The sequence below is a fragment of the Pseudorca crassidens genome, chromosome 4, assembly GCF_039906515.1.
Source record: "Pseudorca crassidens isolate mPseCra1 chromosome 4, mPseCra1.hap1, whole genome shotgun sequence".
Taxonomy (NCBI): domain Eukaryota; kingdom Metazoa; phylum Chordata; class Mammalia; order Artiodactyla; family Delphinidae; genus Pseudorca; species Pseudorca crassidens.
Window position 1 is genome coordinate 49,387,356 of NC_090299.1, and position 12,427 is coordinate 49,399,782.

At 40.3% G+C, this 12,427-nt stretch overlaps 1 pseudogene; it reads left to right on the plus strand.

Annotated features, from left to right (window-relative positions):
• LOC137222994 (cytosolic beta-glucosidase-like) overlaps positions 1-4,920 on the plus strand; it is a 150,571-nt pseudogene extending 145,651 nt beyond the window's left edge.
• The last annotated feature ends 7,507 nt before the right edge of the window (positions 4,921-12,427 follow it).

Genomic DNA, 12,427 nt, shown 5'->3' on the forward strand with positions numbered 1-12,427 from the left:
GGGCCTGGATCTTGTCTTACTGGTGGGCAGGGCCATGTCCAGTGGTGTGTTTTGGGGGTGTCTTTGAACTTAGTATGATTTTAGGCAGTCTCTCTGCTAATGGGTGGGATTGTGTTCCTGTCTTGCTAGTTGTTTGGCATGGGGCGTCCAGCACTGGAGCTTCTTGTTGGTTGGGTGGATCTGGGTCTTACCATTGAGACGAAGATCTCTGGCAGAGCTCTTGCTGATTGATATTACTTGGGGCCCAGAGGTCTCTGCTGGTACAAAGTCTGGAACTTGGCTCTCCCACCTCAGAGGCTCAGGCCTGATACCAGGCCAGAGCACCAAGACCTTGTCAGCCACACAGCTCTTATGCTGTAACCTCAGAGCCAGAACAGTACCCAGCACATAGAAGACAGTTAATGAACATTTGTTCAATGAATAAGTGAACTGTCTTGGTAAATATCTGCAGTGACCTGAACTTGAAGGCCTGACTGTTGCCTTTCTCTGGATGAGAAGTTTAGATTTATTCTCTTGGGCACAAAACAGTTGAACCTAAAATGGTCTGATGAAAACATGTTTCTACTCAACCAAGAAATGCCTTTAAAAGGAGCAGCACAGAGATGTCTCAGGAGGAAAGTAGTCTCGCAGTCAGGTCACTCCCAGGCCCTGCCTGGTGTCCAACTCACCCCCAGGGTCATAACTTAAGGGCCTATAATTTTTCTTCTTATCCATTCTTGGTGCTTTATCTCTCTCTCTCTCTCTCTCTCCCTCTCTCTCTCTCTCTCTCTCTCTCTTTTTGTGAGGTGCTGCCTTTTACACTGTCCTGGACCTTTCCACTGTTTCGTGTCCTGGCAGCTTGGGTCTGTGGATTAGTGGTATGTTTTATAGCTTCATAGTTATGTCACATTCATGGATGTCTTACATACGTTCTAGGCAATCTTAAAAACACAGATTATCTATGTTTATAAACTGTGTGGAAATAAATCCCACTGATGCTGAGTGCCCGATTTCTAGCCCTTTCTAACATGATAGACAGAGGCATAATCATGATACCTCGTTAAGTCAGTAAATTGAGAGGAATTTGCCCAATACCATGAAATAAGGTGTTTCTGAAATGTGTGTGTTCATATGTGTGTGTGTAGTAAAGAGTTTGGTTTTGCCCAAAGCATGGATTGGCCTTTGCCCTTAGCTTCTGGGAGAAAAAAATCTATTACAACCTGATGAATGTCCTTGTTTAGGGTGAGTGCCAGTCACATTAGGAAGACCAATCATGTGACTGAGTGAGGGACTCTGGGTCACACGGTGTCACTTGACCTGGGGATTGAGACATCCACATGGGCAATCAATCAGTCATGCCAATGTAACAAAGTCCCTATAAAAACTGGACACCGAAGCTCAGGTGACCTTCTCTGGTTGGCGATACTCTGTGTGTGTTGTCACATGTCAACACCAGGAGGACAACTTGTCCTGACTCCTAGGGAAAAAGACAATGTAAACTTTATGTTTGAAGATATCAATTTCTGACCTATGTGTCTTTTCCTTTGGCTTATATTATTATGTATCCTTTGCTGTAATACACCATAACTGTGACTATAAGAGGTTTCTGTGAGTTCTGAGAGTTCTTCTAGCAAATTATTGAAACTGAGCATGGTTTTGGGAACCCCTTGAACTTGAAGTTGGTGTCAGCAGTGAGAACAGTCTGGTGAAGGACTGTTTCCTCAACCTTTTCAGTTTGGCCAACACAGGGCAGTAAGTGTATGTGTACATGCATAAGTATGTGTGTGTGTATGTGTGTGTGTATAGTACAACACTGGCATAGATTTCTTATAATGAGAACAGCTGAAGGCTATAATATATTAACAAATCTTAGATATTTTTCTCCTTGCATCTTTAAATTCAACCTGCTGACTGTGAGATCTTTCCTACTGGCCTTTTATTCCAAAACCAAACTCTGACCCCGGTATGGGTATTGTATTCATCCCCGTGTACTTTGTACCCATCTGCAGTTCCTGTCAGTCTGGGTTTACTTTGCCTGCAACTCTGCTTAAAGAAAGAGAGTGAATTCACAGAAATGTTTTTTCCCTACTAAGATTTGGGACCCCATAAATCATGGTGACAAGAAATATGATGATGGTCTCTTTCTGTTCTTGAGGAGGTAGGAACAGGAGAAGCATGCAGGTTCCGATACGGTTTTGTAATTTTTACCAGTGGTAGCACCATCAGAAGGATTCCAGCAGGCTAGCTCTTCAGCCCTAACCAGGTAATTCTCTACTTGAGTGTTCCTGCAATGAAAATGCAGAGACATCCACCAGTGTCACTCAGGCCATTTAGTACCTGCTGCGGAACTCCTGGCAGTTAACAGTGAAATTGTCAGGATTTCCTTTTTGCTCCCTTCCAAGCAGGCAGGGCATTGTTTTTATCTCCTGGTTTAGCACATGAATCAATCTTTTTGTACATGATTGGTGGCACTGTGCATGTTTTCAGAAACTGTCTGGCTTTATACCTGGCAGACTGCCTTGTTGAGAAGTAGTTCTGCAAATGAGAAAGAAGAAATGCAGATTTTCACATGTCCCCACATTGAATTATAAGGCAGTCAAAAAAGATTGCCATTTTATGGCCTGGTATTTGGTTTTAGTCATTTTCATTCTTAGATATATTCCTTCCAGAAATTAAATTTAAAAAGATTATTTAAAAATATTTGTATTTTGCAGATTGTGGTTGACAAGAGAGGGGAGGAGACATGTGACAAGGTGGTCAAGTGGGAGGAGAAGGCATACCTAGTAAGTGGTTTAACTCTTGTAAAGCTTGATGTGCTTGAATGGTATATAGTTCATTTTCCAATAATACTTTATTTAAAAAGAGTCAATCCAGTTTGGTTTAATTCCTGCCTTGAGGCCATTCACAGGGCATTCTCTAAGTAAAGCACTTTGTATGCCTCCATGCACAAAGGTAGAGGGGTTATGCATCAATTAACCTGTCAGAAAACCTTTGTCAATGGACTATCCATAGTAAAAAATAATAATAATAATTCCATTTTTCTATAGAATATCCACACTAATAAAAAACATTCCATTTGTCTACAGAATATCCATAGTAAAAAAAAACTTCCATTTGTCTATGGACTATCCATAGTTAAAAAAAATTCTAAGATTTGGCAATCAACACATGTGTAATAGTATATGGGTATAGTAATTTTGAGAGACCTGAAAAATACAGATTTATAACAGAAAAAATTAAAAAGTGGATCTTGGTTTGCTGAAGCTAGAAGAGTCATTTACGTTGAAAGAAAGCCCCAGTAAAATTAAAATTTGATTTATTATACAAATGTTCATTTTCACCTAACTTATTTAGGATTATGTCTACCTTATAAAGAAAACTTGCCTTTGAATTTAATTTCTGCACCATGAAACAGATTTAAGTACATCCCATAGATAAGGTTTACTTGCTATGGTTTTAAAAAAAGAAAATGCTCAATGCAAAGATTCACACAACCTAAAGGTTTTGCCAAACTTAAAATGCTAATTAAAAAATGAGCTCAATTCCCTGACTAAAAGAAAGAAATCAGTGTAAAACTACTTAAAGAATTCTCCACACTTTGGCGTCTTAATATGGAGTCCACGGATGGTGTCTGGGGCATCCACAGATGAAATTATATAGAATATTGTGTTTGTGCATATGTGCATTTGGAGGGGAGGTGGTCTAGTGCTTTGTCTCTTAGGGCTTAAGCACTACTCTGAGTTTAGATGTGGGGCAGAGAAGATGCTGTGGCATTTCTGTGCCTACTCAGTCTAGGATAAAGGCACAGCCAGAACCCTGTGCTGCTCCTTTTCATTTTGGAGATTCTATTTCCAGAATTATAAGATATACCTCAGTTTGGTCACAAGGTAAGTACTGGGTCTTCCTCAGCTGTGCTGCTATCACTTTTTTCTAATTTACCAATGTGCTTTCTAGATTATCTTGAAGTTGTATTTAGAATCTGGGTAGTATTTTTACTGAATACATTTCTAAGGTATTAGGGAGAAACTCTGTGTGTGTGTGTTTCTTCGTGTCTGAAGAATAGTAGGTGTTGAAAAGATGTGTACTGAGTAAAAGACAATGAATAAAATGAATGTCAAAATGAATGAATAACCAAATATTTAGAATTATGTAATTTAACTTCTTTTTTTAGTGTCATAATTTATTTATTCATTTATTTACAATTTTAATAAAAATTAATTGGGACCTATTATATTCTTGGACCTTGGATGAAATTCAGAGATTAAAGAGCTCCTCAATCTAAAGAAGGGGGGGGGACAACAAATAAAAAGGCATGTAAATTAACTTCTTGAATGAAGCCCTTGCTTGGTTAAAACAGGAAATTTAAAAAGGGGATTGAGGGGCTTCCCTGGTGGCACAGTGGTTGAGAGTTCGCCTGCCGATGCAGGCGACACAGGTTCATGCCCCGGTCCAGGAAGATCCCACATGCCGTGGAGCGGCTAGGCCAGTGAGCCATGGCCGCTGAGCCTGCACGTCCGGAGCCTGTGCTCCGCAACGGGAGAGGCCACAACAGTGAGAGGCCCGCATACCGCAAAATAAAATAAAATAAAATAAATAAAAAGGGGATTGAGACAAGGCTTTTTCTGTTCCCACTGTGATCCTCTGCAGGAGAAAGACACCCATCCACACTGGTCATCAATGATTTTGTGTTCTCATAAAACCTTTGGGGAAATGGTAATTTTTTGTTTTTGTAATTTTAGCTATCCAACTTGATAAAGTCAGTCTTGAAATATATTGTGCTTGGTCTTTTCTGGATAACTTGAGTGGACGCATGGGTGCAGCAGCCGGTTTGGTCTCTTCCACGTTGATTTTGAAGATCCAGCAAGACCCCGAGTGCCTCACATGTCAGCCAAGGAGTATGCTAAGATTATCTGAAACAATGGCCTGGAGGGACCTCTGTAGGAAGGGTGGCTGGGCAATTTCACCTGGAGAAGGGGCCTCTGCTCTTGGAAAGGAAATCTGCTTTGCTAGATCCTTCAGACATCCTCAAGTTGCCTTTGTAATAAATAGATCCTACCAGCTGATCCGTGATCATGAAGTCTGAATATATAATGTCTGGGGATGTATTTAATGATGACTTTTACTCTATTTGTATTTGATCAATGAAGCTTTTTAAAAAAATAGAATAGAAAACCACTGCAATTGATTTTTATATTAAGAAATCAGATGGACTTGGAAACTTCGATTTAAGTCCTTAGAATTTTTCTAGAAAAAATAATGCAAAATTTATAAACACAGTGTGCTCATGATTTGCAACTCTAACAGCAGAACACTTATTATAAAAATACTTGTTTATGAGCCTATTTTTTTCTATTTACATAAGCTATTTTTGCTTTTGTAGGTCCATTGGCATGTGTTCCATAACTTTCTACTACTTAATCTAGTATAAAAATCAAAATTAAAAGTTAGTCCCACTGTATCATTATGAATTCTGTTCACCAAAGGGATTAACTGATAACCTAGTTAATAAAATGGATTGGTTGATATATTTGGCACATAGTTTACCTATGCATGAACAAGTACGTCTTTCTCTTGCCTGATAAACTTTTGGAAAATAAGAAAGTAATAAAACAAACCAGAATGTGAATGGCAAAAAAGAGTATTTGAGCACTGATGTTTAACAGAAATTGGATTCCTACTCTATAACCACACCAGATTAAAAGCAAAAGAATGAGCAGGGCATGGTGTCTACTTTTGGATATTTTTTAAAATTAAGGATCTGGGGCTTCCCTGGTGGCGCAGTGGTTAAGAATCTGCCTGCCAATGCAGGGGACATGGGTTCAAGCCCTGGTCCAGGAAGATCCCACATGCCGCGGAACAACTAAGCCCATGCCCCACAACTACTGAGACTGCGTTCTAGAGCCCACAAGCCACAACAACTGAAGCCCGTGTGCCACAACTACTGAAGCCCACGTGCCTAGAGCCTGTGCTCCACAGTAAGAGAAGCCACCGCAATGAGAAGCCCGTGCACTGCAGCAAAGAGTAGCCCCTGCTCTCAGCAACTAGAGAAAGCCCGCGTGCATCAGCGAAGACCCAATGCAGCCAAAAATTAAATAAAATAATAAATAAATAAATTTATATAAAAAAATTAAGGATCCGTCAGAACATTGATGACAGCCAATAAATAAATACATGAGTTAATTGACTTACATGAGTGTAAGCAAAGGAGGGGAGGATTTCTTACCTCGGTGGTTGAAATGCCTGAGGTGTATGTGAGGTTGCTTGGCCTTGGACATTTTACTCAGCTTCCTCAGTGGGGGTCAGTAAGATATAGGGCTCCCTCTGGACTTCCTGTCTTCACTCCATCACATCTTCCACATATGTGGACTTTGTGCCCTCACATCCATATTTAAGTAGTATTTACTAAACTTTCATGTGTGTATCCGGCTTGAAGAGAAGAGGTAAGTATTATCACCCCATTTTTCAGACTGAGAAACTGAGGCTGCACTGATGTGCATCTTCCTCAAGTCACATCAATGCTTGTTTACTGGACCTGGCACCTCCTTGGCATCAGCTCTGTTATGGCCAGCACAGTGTAGACTGTGGTGTCATCGAAGTCTTCTCTGCATTTTTTAAAAAGTAAAAAAGAAACAAGTGTGTGGAGTTACTTTATGCAGGAAGACATAGGGAAGGTGGTTTTCTATATTCTCCTTCTGCTTGCCTGAGGAAATGGAACATACTTTGCCATTCTCTTAAGGCTTTGGCCCCGAGCGGATGCTCTGCCATTTTTAAAAAACACTGTGGTCAGTTTCTGGATTGTTTTCATGTTCATAATCAGGGAATTATTTACAGCAAAGTACATTCTCTCAGTAACTTTGGACAGGGTGAGAAAGAAACTGTCATAGTAGTTCAATAAACGTGGATGCACTGGGGAAAATTATATTAAAATTAAAATGGTATACATAGGAATTTCTATTACATCGTTGCCACTCGTCTGTTATTTTCGTTGTTTAATGAAACATTATCTCACAATTTGTGTTCATTTTAAAAGCACATTTCCAAATCTTTTTTCATTCTTCTCCTATCCAGCCTGTCTTTTTCATTTTTACCATGCATCTTATTTACAGTTTATGTGCCCTCCTTATATTATCTTGCAAAACAACTGAGTTTTCCTTTTAATTAGGATGTTGCTTTGAATACTACTTATCCTGCAGCGCATATTTACAAGTTTTACAACAATACAAATGAGCATTGTATTTTTGTTACCAAAACTAGAAAATTAATATTCTTGCTGTAAATAAAACGATCTGTCACATCTGGTCTACCAAGTGAAACAAACAATCTAGCATCAGTGGCTTGGCTGCCTCACAGTGCTGTGGCCTCCGCAGATCTCTGCTGCATTTGAAAGGCCTGCTCTTTGTCCCAAGAGATGGATCAAACCAAAGGTGCTTCTCTAATTAGCCCTGTAAATTAAAATTGCCGTAGGTGGGGGACCTTCAAGATGGCAGAGGAGTAAGACGTGGAGATCACCTTCCTCCCCACAAATACATCAGAAATACATCTACATGTGGAACAACTCCTACAGAACACCTACTGAACGCTGGCAGAAGACCTCAGACTTCCCAAAAGGCAAGAAAATACCCACATACCTGAGTAGCGGAAAAGAAAAAAGGAAAAACAGAAACAAAAGAATAGGGACAGAATCTGCACCTCTGGGAGGGAGCTGTGAAGAAGGAAAAGTTTCCACACACTAGGAAGACCTTTCACTGGCAGAGACGGGGGGTGGTGGGGGGGGAAGCTTTGGAGCCACGGAAGAGAGCACAGCAATAGGGGTGCAGAGGGCAAAGCGGAGAGATTCCTGCACAGAGCATTGGTGCCAACTAGCACTCACCAGCCTGAGAGGCTTGTCTGCTCACCCACCGGGACAGGTGGGGTCTGAGAGCTGAGACTCAGGCTTCGGAGTACGAATCCCAGGGAGAGGACGGGTTGGCTGCATGAACACAGCCTGAAGGGAGCTAGTGCACCACAGCTAGCCTGGAGGGAGTCCAGGAAAATGCCTGGACCTGCCTGAGAGGCAAGAGACTGTTGTTTCAAGGCGCACAAGGAGAGGGGATTCCTTCCCTGTCTGCCCACAGAAGGCAGAGCACCGCCTAAATGAGCTCCAGAGACGGGCGTGAGCCACAGCTATCAGCTTGGACACCAGAGACAGTCATGAAACGTTAATGCAGCTACTGCAGCCACCAAGAATCCTGTGTGCAAGCATAGGTCACTATCCACACCCCACCACCACCCGCCACCAAATGGAGCTGGTGTAGCCCGCCACTGCCAGGGTCCTGTGATCCAGGGACTACTTCCCTCGGAGAACACACGGCGTGCCTCAGGCTGTTGCAATGTTATGTTGGTCTCTGCTGCTGCAGGCTTGCCCCGCATTCCAATTAGGACTACCGTACCCTTCCCTCCCCTGGGCATGAGTGAGCAAGAGCCCCCTAATCAGCTGCTGCTTTAACCCCCTATTTTCTGGGCGGGGAACAGATGCCTAAGGGTGACCTACATGCAGAGGTGGGGCCAAAACCAAAGCCAAACCCCAGGAGCTCTAAGAACAAAGAAGAGAAAGGGAAATTTCTCCCAGCAGCCTCAGGAGCAGTGGATTAAATTCCCACAATCAACTTGATGTACCCTGCATCTGTGGAATACCTGAACAGACAACGAATCATCCCAAAATGGAGGCGGTGGACTTTAGGAGCAACTGTAGAATAGGGTTTGCTGTCTGTGAATGATTTGTTTCTGATTTTTATGTTTATCTTAGTATAGCTTTTAGCGCTTCTTATCACTGGTGGATTTGTTTATTGGTTTGGTTGCTCTCTTTTATTATTTGTTATTAATTAAAAATTGTTTTATTTAAATAAATTTTAATTTATTATTTTCCAGTCTTTTTTTCTCACTCTTCTTCTGAGCCATGTGGCTGACAGGGTTTTGGTGCTCTGGCCTGGTGTCAGGCCTGAGCTTCTGAGGTGGGAGAGCTGAGTTCAGGACATTGGACCACCAGAGACCTCACAGCACAAAGTAATATCAATTGGCGGAGCTCTGCCAGAGATCTCCATCTCAATGCTAAGACCCAGATCCACCCAACCAACAGCAAGCTCCAGTGCTGGATGCCCCATGCCAAACAACTAGCAAGACAGGGACATGACCCCACCCATTAGCAGAGAGGCTGCCTAAAATCATACTAAGTTCACAGACACCCCCAAAACACAAAACTGGACACAGTCCTGCCCACCCCAAAGACAAGATCCAGCACCTACCCACCAGAACACAGGCACTAGTCCCCTCCACCAGCAAGGCTACACAAGTCACTGAATCAACCTTATCCACTGGGGGCAGACACCAAAAACAACGGGAACTATGAACTGCTAGCATGTAAAAAGGAGATCCCAAACACAGTAAGTTTAACAAAATGAGAAGACAGAGAAATATGTAGCAGATGAAGGAGCAAGGTAAAAACCCACCAGAACAAACAAATGAAGAGGAAATAGGCAGTCTACCTGAAAAAGAATTCTGAGTAATGATAGTAAAGATGATCCAAAATCTCAGAAATACAATGGAGAAAATCCAAGAAATGTTTAACAAGGACCTAAAAGAACTAAAGAGCAAACAAACAATGATGAAGAACACAATAAATGAAATGTAAAATTCTCTAGAAGGACTCAATAGCAGAATAACTGTGGCAGAAGACTGGAAAAGTGACCTGGAAGATAAAATAGTGGAAATAACTACCACAGAGCAGAATAAAGAAAAAAGAATGAAAAGAATTGAGGACAGTCTCAGAGACCTCTGGGACAACATTAAACACACCAACATTCAAATTATAGGGGTCCCAGAAGAAGAAGAGAAAAAGAAAGGGTCTGAGAAAATATTTGAAGAGATTATAGTCAAAAGCTTCCCTAACATGGGAAAGGAAATAATCAAGTCCAGGAAGTTCAGAGAGTCCCATAAAGGATAAATCCAAGCAGAAACACACCAAGACACATATTAATCAAACTATCAAAAATTGAATACAAAGAATAAATATTAAAAGCAGCAAGGGAAAAGCAACAAATAACATAGAAGGGAATCCCCATAAGGTTAACAGCTGATCTTTCAGCAGAAACTCTGCAAGCCAGAAAGGAGTGGCAGGACATATTTAAAGTGATGAAAGGGAAAAAACTACAACCAAGATTACTCTACCCAGCAAGGAGCTAATTCAGATTTGATGGAGAAATTAAAATATTTAAGGACAAGTAAAAGTTAAGAGAATTAAGCACCAGCAAACCAGCTTTACAACAAATGCTAAAGGAACTTCTCTAGGCAGGAAACACAAGAGAAGGAAAAGACCTACAATAACAAACTCAAAACAATTAAGAAAATGGTAATAGGAACATACATATCGATAATTACCGTAAGTAACTACCTTAAGTAAATGGATTAAATGCTCCAACCAAAAGACATAGACTGCCTGAATGGATACAAAAACAAGACCCGTACATATGGTGTCTACAAGAGACCCACATCAGACCTAGGGACACATACAGACTGAAAGTGAGGGGATGGAAAAAGATAGTCCATGCAAATGGAAATCAAAAGAAAGCTGGAGTAGCAATTCTCATATCAGACAAAATAGACTTTAAAATAAAGACTATTACAAAAGACAAAGAAGGACACTACATAATGATCAAGGGATCGATCCAGGAAGAAAATATAACAATTATAAATATTTTTGCACCCAACATAGGAGCACCTCAGTACATAAGGCAAATGCTAACAGCCATAAACAGGGAAAGCAACAGTAACAAAATCATATAGGGGACTTTAACAATCCACTTTCACCAGTGGACAGGTCATCCAAAATGAAAATAAGGAAACAGAAGCTTTAAATAACACATTAAATAAGATGGACTTATTTGATATTTATAGGACATTCCATCCAAAAACAACAGAATACATTTTCTTCTCAAGTGCTCATGGACCATTCTCCTGGATAGATTATATCTTGGGTCACAAATCAAGCCTTTGTAAATTTAAGAAGTTGAAATCATATCAAGTATCTCTTCCAACCACAATGCTATGAGACTAGATATCAATTAAGGGAAAAAAACTGTAAAAAATACAAACACACGGACGCTAAACAGTACACTACTAAATAACCAAGAGATCACTGGAGAAATCAGAGAGGAAATCAAAAAATACCTAGAAACAAATGACAATGAAAACACGATGACCCCAAACCTATGGGATACAGCAAAAGGAGTTCTAAGAGGGAAGTTTATAGAAATACAATCCAACCTTAAGAAACAAGAAAAGTCTCAAATAAACAAACTAATCTTACACCTAAAGCAACTAGAGAAAGAGGAACAACCCCCCCCCCCAATTAGCAAAAGGAAAGAAATCACAAAGATCAGATCAGAAATAAGTGAAAAAGAAATGAACAAAATGATAACAAAGATCAATAAAACTAAAAGCTGGTTCTTTGAGAAGATAAACAAAATTGATAAACTATTAGCCAAACTCATCAAGAAAAAGAGGGAGAGGACTCTAATCAATAAAATTAGAAATGATAAAGAACAAGTTACAACAGACACCACAGAAATACAAAGCATCCTAAGAGACTACTACAAGCAACTCTATGCCAATGAAATGGACAACCTGGAAGAAATGGACAAATTCTTAGAAAAGCACAACCTTCCAAGACTGAACCAGGAAGAAATAGAAAATATGAACAGACCAATCACAAGCACTGAAATTGAAACTGTGATTAAAAATCTTCCAACAAACAAAAGCCCAGGACCAGATGGCTTCACAGGCGAATTCTATCAAACATTTAGAGAAGAGCTAACACCTATCCTTCTTAAACTCTTCCAAAACATAGCAGACGGAGGAACACTCCCAAACTCATTCTACAAGGCCACCATCACCCTGATACCAACAACAAAGATGCCACAAAGAAAGAAAACTACAGGCCAATATCACTGATGAATAGAGATGCAAAAGTCCTGAACAAGATACTAGCAAACAGAATCCAACAGCACATTAAAAGGATCACACACATGATCAAGTGGGGTTTATTCCAGGAATGCAAGGATTCTTAAGTATATGTAAATCAATCAATGTGATAAACCATATTAACAAATTGAAGGAGAAAACCCATATGATCATCTCAATAGATGCAGAAAAAGCATTCGACAAAATTCAACACCTACTTATGATAAACACACTCCAAAACTAGGCATAGACGGAACTACCTCAACATAATAAAGGCCAAATATGACAAAACCCACAGCCAACATCATTCTCAATGGTAAAAAATTGAAAACATTTCCTCTAAGATCAGGAACAAGACAAGGTTGCCCGCCCTCACCACTATTATTCAACATAGTTTTGGAAGTTTTAGCCACAGCAATCAGAGAAGAAAAAGAATTAAAAGGAATCAAAATTG